Raw genomic sequence first — 12,601 nt, 5'->3', positions numbered from 1 at the left:
AGGAAAAAAAAAACGACCAGGCAGACGTCTCCCCAAAGGCAAAAATACCTCTGATCCGCACATGCATAGACCCAGAGGATACAGGGCATCAATGTTTCACACGCACGGAGTGTCTTGGGCCCACGGGGAGTAGCCCAAAACTACAGGAAGACTTGAAAGAGGAGGTCGAGGCACCTTTGTGGTTTGAAAGGAAAAGATCACAGCACCGCAGAGGAACCCCCCAAGGGCGAAAGTGCCCCCCAACCGCACATGTGAGGGTCCCAGGGGATTCTAAGCATCCCTGGATCTTGTGTTTGGAGCATCTCGGGCCCACGGTGGGGATCTCAAAGTCACAGGAATGCTTGAAATGGGAGGTCGAGGCACCTGGTTGTTGTGGAAGGAAAATAAAATGGCGTGGCAGAGGTCCCTGCCAAAGACGAAAGTGCCTCTGAAACGTGCATGCCTAGGGCCCAGTGGATCTTACCCATCCCTGGTTCACACCCGTGGAACATTTCAAGCCCACGGGGAGCAGCTCAAATCGACAGGAAGGCTTGAATTTGGAAGTCGAGGTACCTGAGTGTTGTGGAAGGAAAAAAAAATGGCGTGGCATAGGTCCTCCCTAAAGGCGAAAATACCTCCTAACTGCACATGCACAGGGACCTGGGGATCCTGGGCATCTCTGTTTCCCACCCAAGGAGCATCCTGGGGACATGGGGGGAAGCCTAAATCAGTAGGAATGCTTCAAATTAGACGTCGAGGCACCTTCGTGCTGTGGAAGAAAAAGAAAGGCACAGCAGAGGTCCTACCCACGGGCAAAATAGCCCCCAACTGCGCATGCGCAGGGCCCAGGGCATCCTGGGCATCCCTGGTTCATGCATACAGAGCATCTTGGGTCCATGGGGTGAAGCTCAAAGCAGCAGGAATCCTTGAAAGGAAGAGGTCAAGGCAGTTGTGTGGTATGAAAGGAAAAAAAAAAAAACGCAGCAGGAATGGTTCCTCCACGGGAGAAAGTGCCACCAAAGTGCTCATTCACGGGGCCCAGGGCATCCTGCGTGTCCCTCCTTCACGTTTACAGAGTGTCTCAGGCGCATGGTGGGCAGACCAAAGTGAAAGTAATGCTTGAAAGAGGAAGTCGTGGCACCTGTGTGGTATGGAAGGGGAAAAAAAAAGCAGCGTGGCAGAGGTCCCCCTACAGGAGAAAGTGCCTCCTAACCGTGCATGCTCGGGGTCCAGGGGATACTAGTCTTCCCTGGTTCATGCCCATGCAACATCTCGAGCCCAAATAGGGCAGCCCAATGTGGCAGGGATGCTTGAAATGGGAGGTCGAGTCCGCTGTGTCTTATGGAAGGAAAAAAAGTGACGCAGCATAGGTCCCCATCAAAGGCGAAAGTGCCTCTCACCTGCACATGTGTGGGGCCCAGGGGATCCTGGGCATCCCTCGTTCATGCCTATAGAGCTTCTCGGGCTCATGTGGGGCAGCCCAAAGCGGCAGGAAGTCTTGAAATGAGAGATTGAGGCACCTGTGTGGTGAGGAAGGAAAAAAAAAATGGCGAAACAGAGGTCCGCCATGGGCGAAAGTGCCTCCCAACCCCGCATAGGTGGAGACCTGTAGATGCTGGACATCCCAGGTTTTCACCAACGGTTTGCCTCGGTCCACGGGGCCACCCCAAGGCGGCAGAAAGGCTTGAAAGGGGAGGTGCAGGCTCCAGTGTTGTGAAAGGGAAACAAAAACGGTGAGGAAGAGACCCCCCCACTGCACATACACAGGGCCCCGGGAATTCTGGGCATTACTGATCTGTGCCCAAGGAGTGCCTTGGGCCCACGGGGTCCAGCCCAAGGAGGCAGGAAGCCTTGAAAATGGACGTGGAGGCACCTGTGTTGTGGAAGGAGAACACAAGGGGTGAGGCAGAGGTCCCCCCCAAGGGCAAAAGTGTTGCCCCACCACGCATGCACGGGTCCTAGGGGACCCAAGTCATCCCTGACTAGCACCCACTGGGGGGCTGGGGCCCACGGGGTCAGCACAAGGCGGCATGAATTCTTGAAATGGGAGGTGGAGTCACCTGTATTGTGGAAGGAAAACACAAATGGTGATTCAGAGGTCCCCAGCACAGGGTGAAAGATACTCCCCACAATGCATGAGTGGCCCAGAGCCCCTGGGTGTCCCTGTTTTGCACCCAGGGAAGCGCCTTGGGACCATGGGAACCAGTCCAAGGCAGCAGGAAGGCTTGAAGGAGGAAGTGAAGTCACCTGTGTTGTGGAAGGGAAAAACAAACGGTGAGTCAGAGGTCCCACATCACAGGGGAAAGTGCTTCCCCACTGTGCATGTGCATGGCATAGTGCATCCTGGCCATCCTGGGTTCATGCTCAGGGAGTGTCTCATGCCCACATGTGGCAGCCCAAAGCGGCAGGAAGGCTTGAAAGGGGAGGTAGAGGTACCTGTGTGGTGTGGAAGAAAAAAAAAAAAAACAGCGCTGTAGAAGTCCCCCACACGGGAGAAACTGCCTCACAATCGCTAATGTGTAGGGCCAAAGGGATCCTTGGCATCCCTTGTTCACACCCACGGAATATCACCAAAGAAGCGGCACGAAGACTTGAAAGGGTAAGTCGAGGCACCTGTGTGGTGTGGAAGGGGACCTCCACATACACAATTTCAAGGTGACCACAGGGCATCTCATACCCACGGCGGGCAGCCCAAAGCAGCAGGAATGCTTGAAAGGGGAGGTCGAGGCACCTGTGTGGTGCAGAAGGAAAACAAAACAAAGTGGTGCGGCATAGGTCCCCCTACAGGCATAAGTGCTTCCCAACTGTGCATTCCTGGGGCCCAGAAGTTCCTGCACATCCCTGGTTCACGCCCCCGGAGTTTCTCCAGCCCACGGGCGACAGCCCAAAGCGTCAGGAAGCGTTGAAATTGTAGGTCAAGGCACATGTGTGGTGAGGAAGGAAAAAAAAAGTGGCACGGCAGATATCCCATCCGCCGGCAGAATTGGTTTCCAACCGCACATGCGCGGGGTCCAGGGGTTACTGGGTGCCCCTGATTGATACCCACGGAGGGTTTCATCCCCACGGGGGGCAGCCCAAAGCGGCAGGAAGGCTTGAAATGGGAGGTCGAGGCACATGTGTGCTGAGAAAGGAAAAAAAAAATCCGCGCAGCACATGTACCCACAAGGGGGAAGTTACCTTCTAGCTATGCATGCGTAGGGCCCAGGGGATCGTTGTTGTCCCTGCTTCATACCCACGGAGCGTTTCATGACCACGGGGGGTAGCCCAAAGCTGCAGGAAGGCTTGAAAGGGGAGGTCGAAGCACCTGTGTGGTATGGCAGGAAAAAAAAAAAACGGTGCGGCCGAGTTCCTACCACAGGTGAAAGTGCCTCCCAACCGCACATGTGTGGGGCCCAGGGGATCCTGGGATTCCCTGGTTTGAACCCACGAACGATCTTGGGCCCAAGGGGGGCAGCCAAAGGCGGGAGGATTGATTGAAAGGGGAGGTGGAGGCCCCAGTGTGTTGTGGAAGGAGAAAAAAAGGAGCCACAGAAGTTCCACCAACGGGCAAAAGTGCCTAACAATCGAGCATTCACTGCACCCAGGGCATTATGGGCATCCCTGATTCAGGCCAAAGGAGAGTCTCACGCCCACGGAGGACAGCCCCAAGTGCAGGAAGGCTTGAAAGGTAAGGTCCAGGTACCTGTGTGGTGTGTAACGGGAAAAAAAAAAAAAAAAACCGGCATGCCAGAGGTCCCCAACATGGGCAAAAGTGCTACCAACCATGCATGTGCAGGGCCCACGGGATCCTGGGCATCCCTGCTTCGTGCCTACAGAGTGTCTCAGTCCCACGGGGGGGGCAGCTCAAAGCGGCAGTGAGGCTTAAAAGGGAAGCCAAGGCACCTGTGTGGTATGGAAGGACAAAAAAGTCACAGCAGAGGTTCCCCCCCAGGCAAAAGTGACTCCCAACCGCACATGTGCGGGTCCCAGGGAACCCTGGGAATCCCTGTTTCATGGTCACAGAGCATCTTGTGCCTACAGGTGACAAGACAAAGCAGCAGGAAGGATTCAAAGAGGAGGTCGAGGCATCTGTGTGGTGTGGAAGGAAAAAAACTAATGGCGCGGCAGAGGTTCCCCAACGGGCAAAAGTGCCCCCAAACCCTGCATACGTGGGGCCCTGGGGATCATGGGTTTCACTGTTTCACAAGCATGAAGCATCTCGGGCCCAAGGGGGGCATCCCAAGGCGGCAGGAATGCTTGAAAGGGGAGGTCGAGGCCCCTGTGTATTGTGGAAGGAAAGAAAACGGGGCCACAGAGTTCTCCCAAATGGACGAAAGTGCCTCTCAACGGAGCATTCACTGCACTGAGAGTATTGTGGGCATCCCTGATTCAGGCCCAAGGAGCATCTTGGGCCCAGAGGGGACAGCCCGAAGTGGCAGGAAGTCTTGAAAAGTGAGGTCGAGGCACCTGTGTGGTGTGGAAGGAAAAAAAAATGGCATGCCAGGGGTCCCCAGCATGGGCAATTTTCCCCCAACTGCGCATGTGCTGGGTCCAGGGGATCCTGGACGTCCCTACTTCATGCCCACAGAGTGTATCAGCACATGGGGGCAGCTCAAAGCGGCAGTAAGTCTTCAAAGGAGAAATCGAGGCACCTGTGACTTATGGAAGGACAAAAAACAACGTTGTGGCAGAGGTTACCCCGAGGAGAAAGTGACTCCCAACCGCCCGTGCATAGGTCCCAGAGAATCCAGGGCATCCCTGTTTCACACCCATGGAGTATCTCGTTCCCACAGGGGGCAAACCAAAGAGGCAAGAATGATTGAAAGATGAGGTCAAGGCATCTGTGTGATGTGAAAGAAAAAAAATGGTGCTTCAGAGATCCCCCAGTGGGTGAATCTGCCTCTGAACCATGCATGTGCAGGGCCTGGGGATCCTGGGCATCCCTGCTTCATGCCCACAAAGCATATCGGGTCAAAGGGGGGCAGCCCAAAGTGGCAGGAAGGCTTGAATGGGGAGGTCGAGGCCGCAACGTACTGCTTATGCTCAGGGGTCTCAGGGTCCCTGGGGTCTGGAGTTCATGGCCCAGGGTGGCAAGGCCCTACGGGGAGAGTCCCAACGAGGCAGGAAGATCTGCAAAGGGAGTCCAAAACACCGGTGCACGCATAAACCACAGGGCGACACAGTGCGGAGGCGGGGACAAAGGCCGCCACGTGCCGCAGATGCTTGGGGTCCCGAGGTTTCTGGGGTCCCTGCTTCTAGCCTCTCTGGAGCGTAGGCTACACAGGGAGGATCCCAACGTGGCAAGGAGGCCTGCAAGAAGAGGCCGAGGCACCAGTGCAAGCAAAAACCACACAGTGATTCAGTGCAGTTGGCGGGGACTCTGGCCGCATTGTGCCATGCATGCTTGTGGTCCTGGGATTTCTCGGGTCCTACTTCTAGCCCCTCTGATGGGTAGGACCCCTGGGGTGGGTCCCAACGCAGCAGGGAGGCCCGAAAGGGGAGGCCAAAGCACCAGTACAGCACAAACCACATAACTATTCAGGGTAGGGGACAGGGAATCTGGATGCAAAGTGCTGTGTATGCTCAGGGTTTCAGGGGTCCCTGTCGTCCAGAGTTCATGGCCCAGGGGCGGCTGATTCCAGTGGGAAGGGTCCCAATGCGGCAGGGAGAACTGCAAGGGGACACCAAGGCATCAGTGCAAGCACAAACCACATGGAGATTCAGTGCTGGGGACGGGGAATCTGGCCTCCCCATGCTGCACAAGCTCGCTGTCTTGGGGTCCCTGTGGTCTCGGGTTCACATCCCAGGGGCGGCTGGGGCCCCCGGGGAGGGTCCTAAAGTGGCTGGGATACTTACAAGGGGAGGATGAGGCACTGGTGAAAGAACAAAATACACAGCAATTCATTGCGGGTTTCGGGGACTCTCGCTGCAACCTGCTGCACATGCTCAGGTTGTCAGGTTTCCTGGGGTCTGGCATTCATGGCCCAGTGGTGGCTGGGCCCCGCGGAAATGGTCTCAATGTCGCAGAGAGGCCTGCAAGGGGTGGCCGAGGCACTGGTACAATCAGAAGCCACAGGGTGATTCACTACAGGGGGCAGGGACCCTGGCCTTCCCGTCCTGCACATTCTCGGGGTCCTGCAGTTTCTGGGCTCCCAGCTTCTAGCCCCTCTGGCAGGTTGGCCCAGCGTGGAGGGTCCCAACATGGCAGGGAGGCCTGTAAGGGGAGGCTGATGCAACGGCGCAAGCACAAGCCACACAGCGATTCAATGCAGGGTTTGGGGACCCTGGCCGCCACCTGCCACGCATGCTCGGGATCCCCAGGTTTCCGGGGTCCAGGATTCATGGGCTGGGGGAGCTGGGCCCCGCGTGCAGTTTCCCAATGAGGCAGAGAGGCCTGCAAGGGGACTCTGAGGCACCAATGAAAGCACAAACCACACAGCGATTCAGTGCAGGGGTCAGGGACTCTAGTATCCCCGTGCTGCACAGGCTTAGGGTCCTGGGGCTTCTGGAGTCCCTGCTTTTATACCCTCTGGCGGGTAGGCCCCGCAGAGAGGATCCTAACGTGTCAGGGAGGATCCTAACGCATCAGGGAGGACACAAGGGGAGGCCAAGGCAGCTATGTAAGCACAAACCGCACGATGATTCAGTGCATGGGTCGGGTACTCTGACTGCAAATTGCTGCACATGCTCTAGTCCCTCTGATGGGTAGGCCCTGCGGGGAGTGTCCCAACGTGGCAGGAAGGCCTTCAAGGGGAGGCAGAGGCACTAGTGCAAGCACAAACCACATGGCAATTCTGTGCAGGGATCGGGGATTCTGGCACCGTGCCATGCATACTTGGAGTCCCAGGTTTTCTTGGGTCCCTGCTTATAGACCCTTTGGCTGGTAGGCCTTGCGGGGAGGGTCCCAATGGGGTAGGGAATCCTGCAAGCAGAAGACTAGGAACCGGTGCAAACACAAACCACACAATGATTCAATGCAGTGGTCGGGGCTCTGGCCACCCTGTGCCATGAATACTTGAGGTCCCGGGGTTTCTGGGTCCCCTGCTTCTAGCCCTTTTGGTGGGTAGGCCCGTGGAGCGGGTCCCATTGCAGCAGGGAGGACTGCAATATGAGGCCGAGGCACCGGTGGAAGCACAAACCATACGGTGATTCTGTGCTGGGGTTGCGGACCCTGGCCGCAACATGCTGTGCATGCTCGGGGTCTCGGGGTCCCTGGGGTCTGGGGTTCATGGCCCCCGGTGGCTGTGCCAAGCAGGGAGGGTGCCAACAAGACAGGGAGCCCTGCAAGGGGATGCCGAGGCAAGAGGGAAGCACAAACCACATGGTGATTCAGTGCAGATGGTGGGGACTCTGGCTATCCTGTCCCTCTCATGGTCAGAGTCCCAGGATATCTGGGGTCCCTGCTTCTAGCACCTCTGTCGGGTAGGCCCCATGGGGAGGCTCCCAACAGGACTGGTGGCCTGCAATGGGAGGCCGAGTTACCAGTGAATGCACAAATCTCAGCGATTCAGTGCAGAGGGTGATGATTCTGGCTGCCCCATGCCGCAGAACATGCTCAGGGTCGCAGAGTTTCTGGGGTCCATGCTTCTGCCCCCAGTGTTGGGTAGGCCCCACGGGGAGGGTCCCATGTGGCAGGGAGGCCTGCAAGGGGAGGCCAAGTCACCAGTGCAAGCACAAACCACATGGCAATTCACTGCAGTGGTCAGGGATTCTGACCGCCCCGTGCCATGCATGTTCATGCTCCCTTGGTTTTTGGGGTACCTGCTTTTACCCACTCTGGTGGGTAGACTCCACGGAGAGAGTCTCAATGCAGCAGGGAGGCCTGCAAGGTGAGGCTGCAGTACCTTTGCAAGCACAAATCACATGGCGATTCAGTACATTGGTCAGGGACTCTGGTCACAAGGTGCTCTGCATGCTCAGGGTCTTGGGGTCCCTGGGGTATGCGCTTCATGCAGCAGGGGAAGCTGGTCACTGCGGGGAGGGTCCCAACGTGGCAGGGAGACCTGCAAGTGGAGGCGGAAGCAATGGTGCAAGCACAAACCACACAGGAATTCAGTGAAGGAAGCGGGGACTCTGGCCGCCCCTGCCACGCATGATCAGGGTCCCTGGGTTTTTGGGGTCCCTCCTTCTAGACCCTTTGGCAGGTAGGCATGGCGATAAGGCTCCCAACGTGGCAGCAAGGCCTGCAAGTGGAGGCTGAGGCAATGGTGCAAGCACAAACCACACAGCAATGCAGTGCAGGGTGCGGGGAGTCTGCCCGCCCCTTGCCACTCATGCTCAGGGTCCCTTGTTTCTGGGGTCCCTGCTTCTAGCCCCTCCGGTGGGTAGGCCCTGCGGGGAGGGTCCCAGTGCAGCAGGGAGGCCAGCAAAGGGAGGCCTCCCGAGCATACTCAGGATCACGTGGTTTCTCAGGTCCCTGCTTCTAGCCCTTCAGGCAGATAGGCCCCACGGCGAGGGTCCAAACATGGCAGGGATCCCTACAAGGGGAGACTGAGGCACTGGTGCAAGCACAAACCAGATGGCAATTCAGTGCATTCGATGGGGACTCTGGCTGCCATATGCCATGAATGCTCAGGATCCGGTGGTATCTGGAGTCCCTTCTTCTAGACCCACTTGCTGGTAGGCCATGCTAGGAGGGTCCCAATGCAGCAGGGAGGCCTGCAAGTGGAGGCTGAGACAACGGTGAAAGCACAAATCACATGGCAATTCAGTGGAGGGGGCGGGGACTCTGGCTGCAAAGTACTGTGCATGTTCAGGGTCTCAGGGTAACTGTGGTCCAGGCTTCATGGCCCAAGGGTGGCTGGGTCCCACAGGGAGTGTCCCAATGCGGCAGGGATGCCTGAAATGGGAGGCCAAGGCACTGGTGCAAGCACAAACCACATAGTGATTCAGTGAAGCGGGCTGGGACTCTGGCCTCACTGAGCCGCACTTGCTGAGGGTCCTGGGGTTTCTGGGGTCCCTGCTTCTAATCCCTCAGTCGGGTAGGCCATGCCCGGAGGGTCCAAAAGCTGCAATGAGGCCTGCAAGAGGAGGCTGAGTCACCGGTGCAAGCACAAACCACACGGCCATTCAGTGCAGTGTTTGGGGAATCTGGCCACAACATGCTGCGCATGCTCAGGGTCTTGGCATCCCTGGGGTATGTGGTTCGTAGCCCAGGGGTGGCTGGGCCACGCAGTGAGAATCCCAACACGGCAGGGAGGCCTGCAAGGGGAGGCCAAGGCACCAGTGCAAGCACAAACCACACGGCGATTCAGTGCACTGGGCGAGGACTCTGGCCACCACATGCGACACATACTCAAGGTCCTGCGGTTTCTGTGGTCCCTGTTTCTAGCCCCTCTGTCGGGTAGGCCACGCTGGGAAGGTCGCTACAGGGCAGGGAGGCCTGCAAGACAGGGCTGTGGCAATGGTGCAAGCACACAACACATGACGATTCAGTGCAGGGGTCGGGGACTCTGACCGCAACGTGCTGCACATGCTCGGGGTCTTGCAGTCCCTGGGTTCCAAGTTCACTGAACAGGACTGGCTCTGCCCTTCTAGGAGGGGGGCAACGTGGCAGGAAGGCCTGCAAGGGGAGGCCGAGGCACAGTTGCAAGCACAAACTACAGGGCGATTCAGTGCAGGGGTCGGGGACTCCAGCCTCAACGTGCTGCATATGCTCAGGGTCTCAGGTACCTGGGGTATGGGGTTCATAGCTGGGCCCCATGGGGAGGGTCCAAACGAGGTAGGGAGGCCTGCAATGGGAGGCAGAAGCACCGATTCAAGCACAAACCACACGACAATTCATTGCAGGGGGTGGAGATTCTGGCCGCCCAGCACCGTGCATGCTCTGGGTCCTGGGGTTTCTGGGGTCTCTGATTCTAGCACCTGTAGTTGGTAGACCGTGCGGGGAGGGTCCCAACGTGGCAGTGAAGTCTGCAAGTGGAGGCCGATGCACTGGTACAAGCACAAACCACACGGCAATTAAGTGCAGGGGTCACAGAAAAAGGCCACACCTTGCTGCACATATTCAGTCTCCCGGGGTTTCTTGGGTCCCTGCTTTAAGAACCACTGGCGGGTAGGCCCCGCGGGGAGGGTACCAACTCGGCAGGGAAGCCTGCAAGGGGTGGCTGAGGCTCCAGTGCAAGGACAAAACATATGGCGATTCAGTGCAGGTGTCGGGGACTCTGGCCACAAGGTGCTGTGCATGCTAGGTGTCTCAGGGTCTCTGGGGTCCAGGATTCGTGGATCAGAATCAGCTGGGCCCAGTAGGGAGGGTTCCAACATTGCACAGAGGCGTGCATGGGGAGGCCGAGGTACAAGTGCAAGCACAAACCACACGGTGATTCAGTGCTGGGGGTGGGAATTCTGGCATAACTGTGCCGCGCATGCTTGGGATCCTGAGGTTCTGGGGTCCCTGTTTATAGTCCCTGTGGCAGGCAGGCCTAGCGGGGATGATCCCAATGGACCAGGGAGGCCTGCAACGAGAGGCCGAGGCACCAGTGCAAGCACAAACCACACGGTAATTCAGTGCATGGGGCGGGGAATCTGGCCTCCCCGTGCTGCGCAAGCTCAGGGTGCTGGGGTCCCTGGGGTCTCAGGTTCCTGGCCTAGGGGCAGCTGGGGCCTGTGGTGAGGGTCCCAACGAGGCAGAGAGGCCTGCAAGGGGAGGCCGAAGCACTGGTGAAAGCACAAAACACAAGGCAATTCAGTGCAGGGCTCAGGTACTCTGGCCACAATGTGCTGTGCATGTTTGGGGTCTCAGGGTAACTGGGGCCCAGGTTCGCAGCCCACGGCAGGCTGGGTCCTGTGGGGAGGGTCTCAACTGGGCAGGGAGGCCTGCAAGTGGAGTCCAAGGCACCGGTGGAAACACAAGTCTCAAGGCAATTCACTGCAGGGGGCGGGGATTCTGGCCTCCCCATGCCACAAATTCTGGGGGTCCCATGGTTTCTCGGGTCCCTGCTTCTAACCCTTCTGGCGGGTTGGCCCAGTGTGGAGGGCCCCAACACGGCAAGGAGACCTGCAAGTGGAGGCCAAGACACCAGTGCAAGAACAAACACATGGCAATTCAGTGCAGGGGTCAGGGACACTGGCCGCCCCATGCCACACATGCTCAGGGTCCGCAGGGTCCATGGGCTCTGGGGTTCATGGGCCATGGGTGGATGGGCCCCGCGGGGAGGGTCCCAAAGCGGCAGGGAGGTCTGCAAGGGGAGGCCAAAGCACCATTGCAAGGACAAACCACACAGTGATTCAGTGAAGGGCTCAGGGAATCTGGCCGCAAATGTGCTGCATGTGCTCGGGGTGTTGGGGTCTCTGGGTTCTGGGGTTCACAGCTGAGGGGCGCTAGGCCCCGCGGTGAGGGTCCCAACACGGCAGGAAGTCAGGCAAGTTGAGGCCGAGGCACCGGTGCAAGCACAAATCACACGGCGAATCAGTGCATGGGCTGGGGACACATGCCGCACCATGCCGCCCATATTCAGGGTCCCAGGGTTACTGGAGTCCCTGCTTCTAGCCGCTCTGGAGGGTAGGCCCTGTGGGGTGGGTCCCAACGTGGCAGGGAGGCCTGCAAGTAAAGGCCAAGGCACCTTTCCAAGCACAAACCACATGGCGATTCAGTGCAGGGGTCGGGGACTCTGGCCTACCTGTGCTGCATATGCTCGGGGTCCCGGGGTCCCTGCGATCTGGGGTTCATGGCCCAAGGGTGGCTGGGCCCTGCAGGGAAGGTCCCAAAGCTACAGGGAGGCCTGCAAAGTGTGGCCATGGCAGTTGTGCAATCTCAAACCACACGACGATTGAGTGAGGGGACGGGACACTGGCCGCACCGTCCCACACATTCTCAGGGTCCCCGGGGTTCTGGGGTACCTGCTTCAAGCCCCTCTGGCAGGTAGTCACCACGGGGAGGATTCCAATGCGACAGGGATTCCTGCAATTTGAGACCAAGTCACCAGTGCAAGCATAAACCACAGGGCAATTCAGTGCAGGAGACGGGGACTCTGGTCGCCTGTGCCATGCATGCTTGGTGTCATGGACTTTCTGAGGTCCCTTCTTCTAGCCCCTCTGGTGAGTAAGCCCCGCATGTAGGGTCCCAAAGGGGCAGGAATGCCTGCAATGGGAGGACAAGGCACCGGTGCAATCACAAACCACATGGCCATTCCGTGCATGGGACAGGGACTTGGCTGCCCATGCCACACATGCTTGGGTTGAAGGGGTTTCTGAGGTCCCTTCTTCTATCCCCTCTGGCAGGTAGGCCCTGTGGGGAGGGTCCCAACCCGGAAGGGAGGCCTGCAAGGGGAGACCTAGGGACTGGTGCAAGCACAAACCACAGGGCGATTCAGTGAAGGGGACAGGGAAACTGGCCTCACCATGCCATGCATGCTCAGGGTCCTGGAGTTTCTGGGTTCCCTGCTTTTATCCCCTCTGGTAGGTAGGCCGCGAAGGGAGGTTCCCAACGCGGTAGGGAGGCCTGCAAGAGGGGGGCAAGGCTGCAGGGCAAGCACAAACCACATGGCGATTCAGTGCACAGGACGGGGATTCTAGCCGCACAGTGCTGTGAATGCTAGGTATCCTGGGGTCCCTTGGGACCTGGGTTCACGGCCTAGGGGCGTCTGGGTCCCACGGGGAGTGTCCCAACGTGTCAGGGAGACCTGCAAGTGTACACTGAGGCACC

Source organism: Pongo abelii, chromosome 17 (genome assembly GCF_028885655.2).
Source record: "Pongo abelii isolate AG06213 chromosome 17, NHGRI_mPonAbe1-v2.0_pri, whole genome shotgun sequence".
Taxonomy (NCBI): Eukaryota; Metazoa; Chordata; class Mammalia; order Primates; family Hominidae; genus Pongo; species Pongo abelii.
This window is presented reverse-complemented; position numbering follows the sequence as displayed.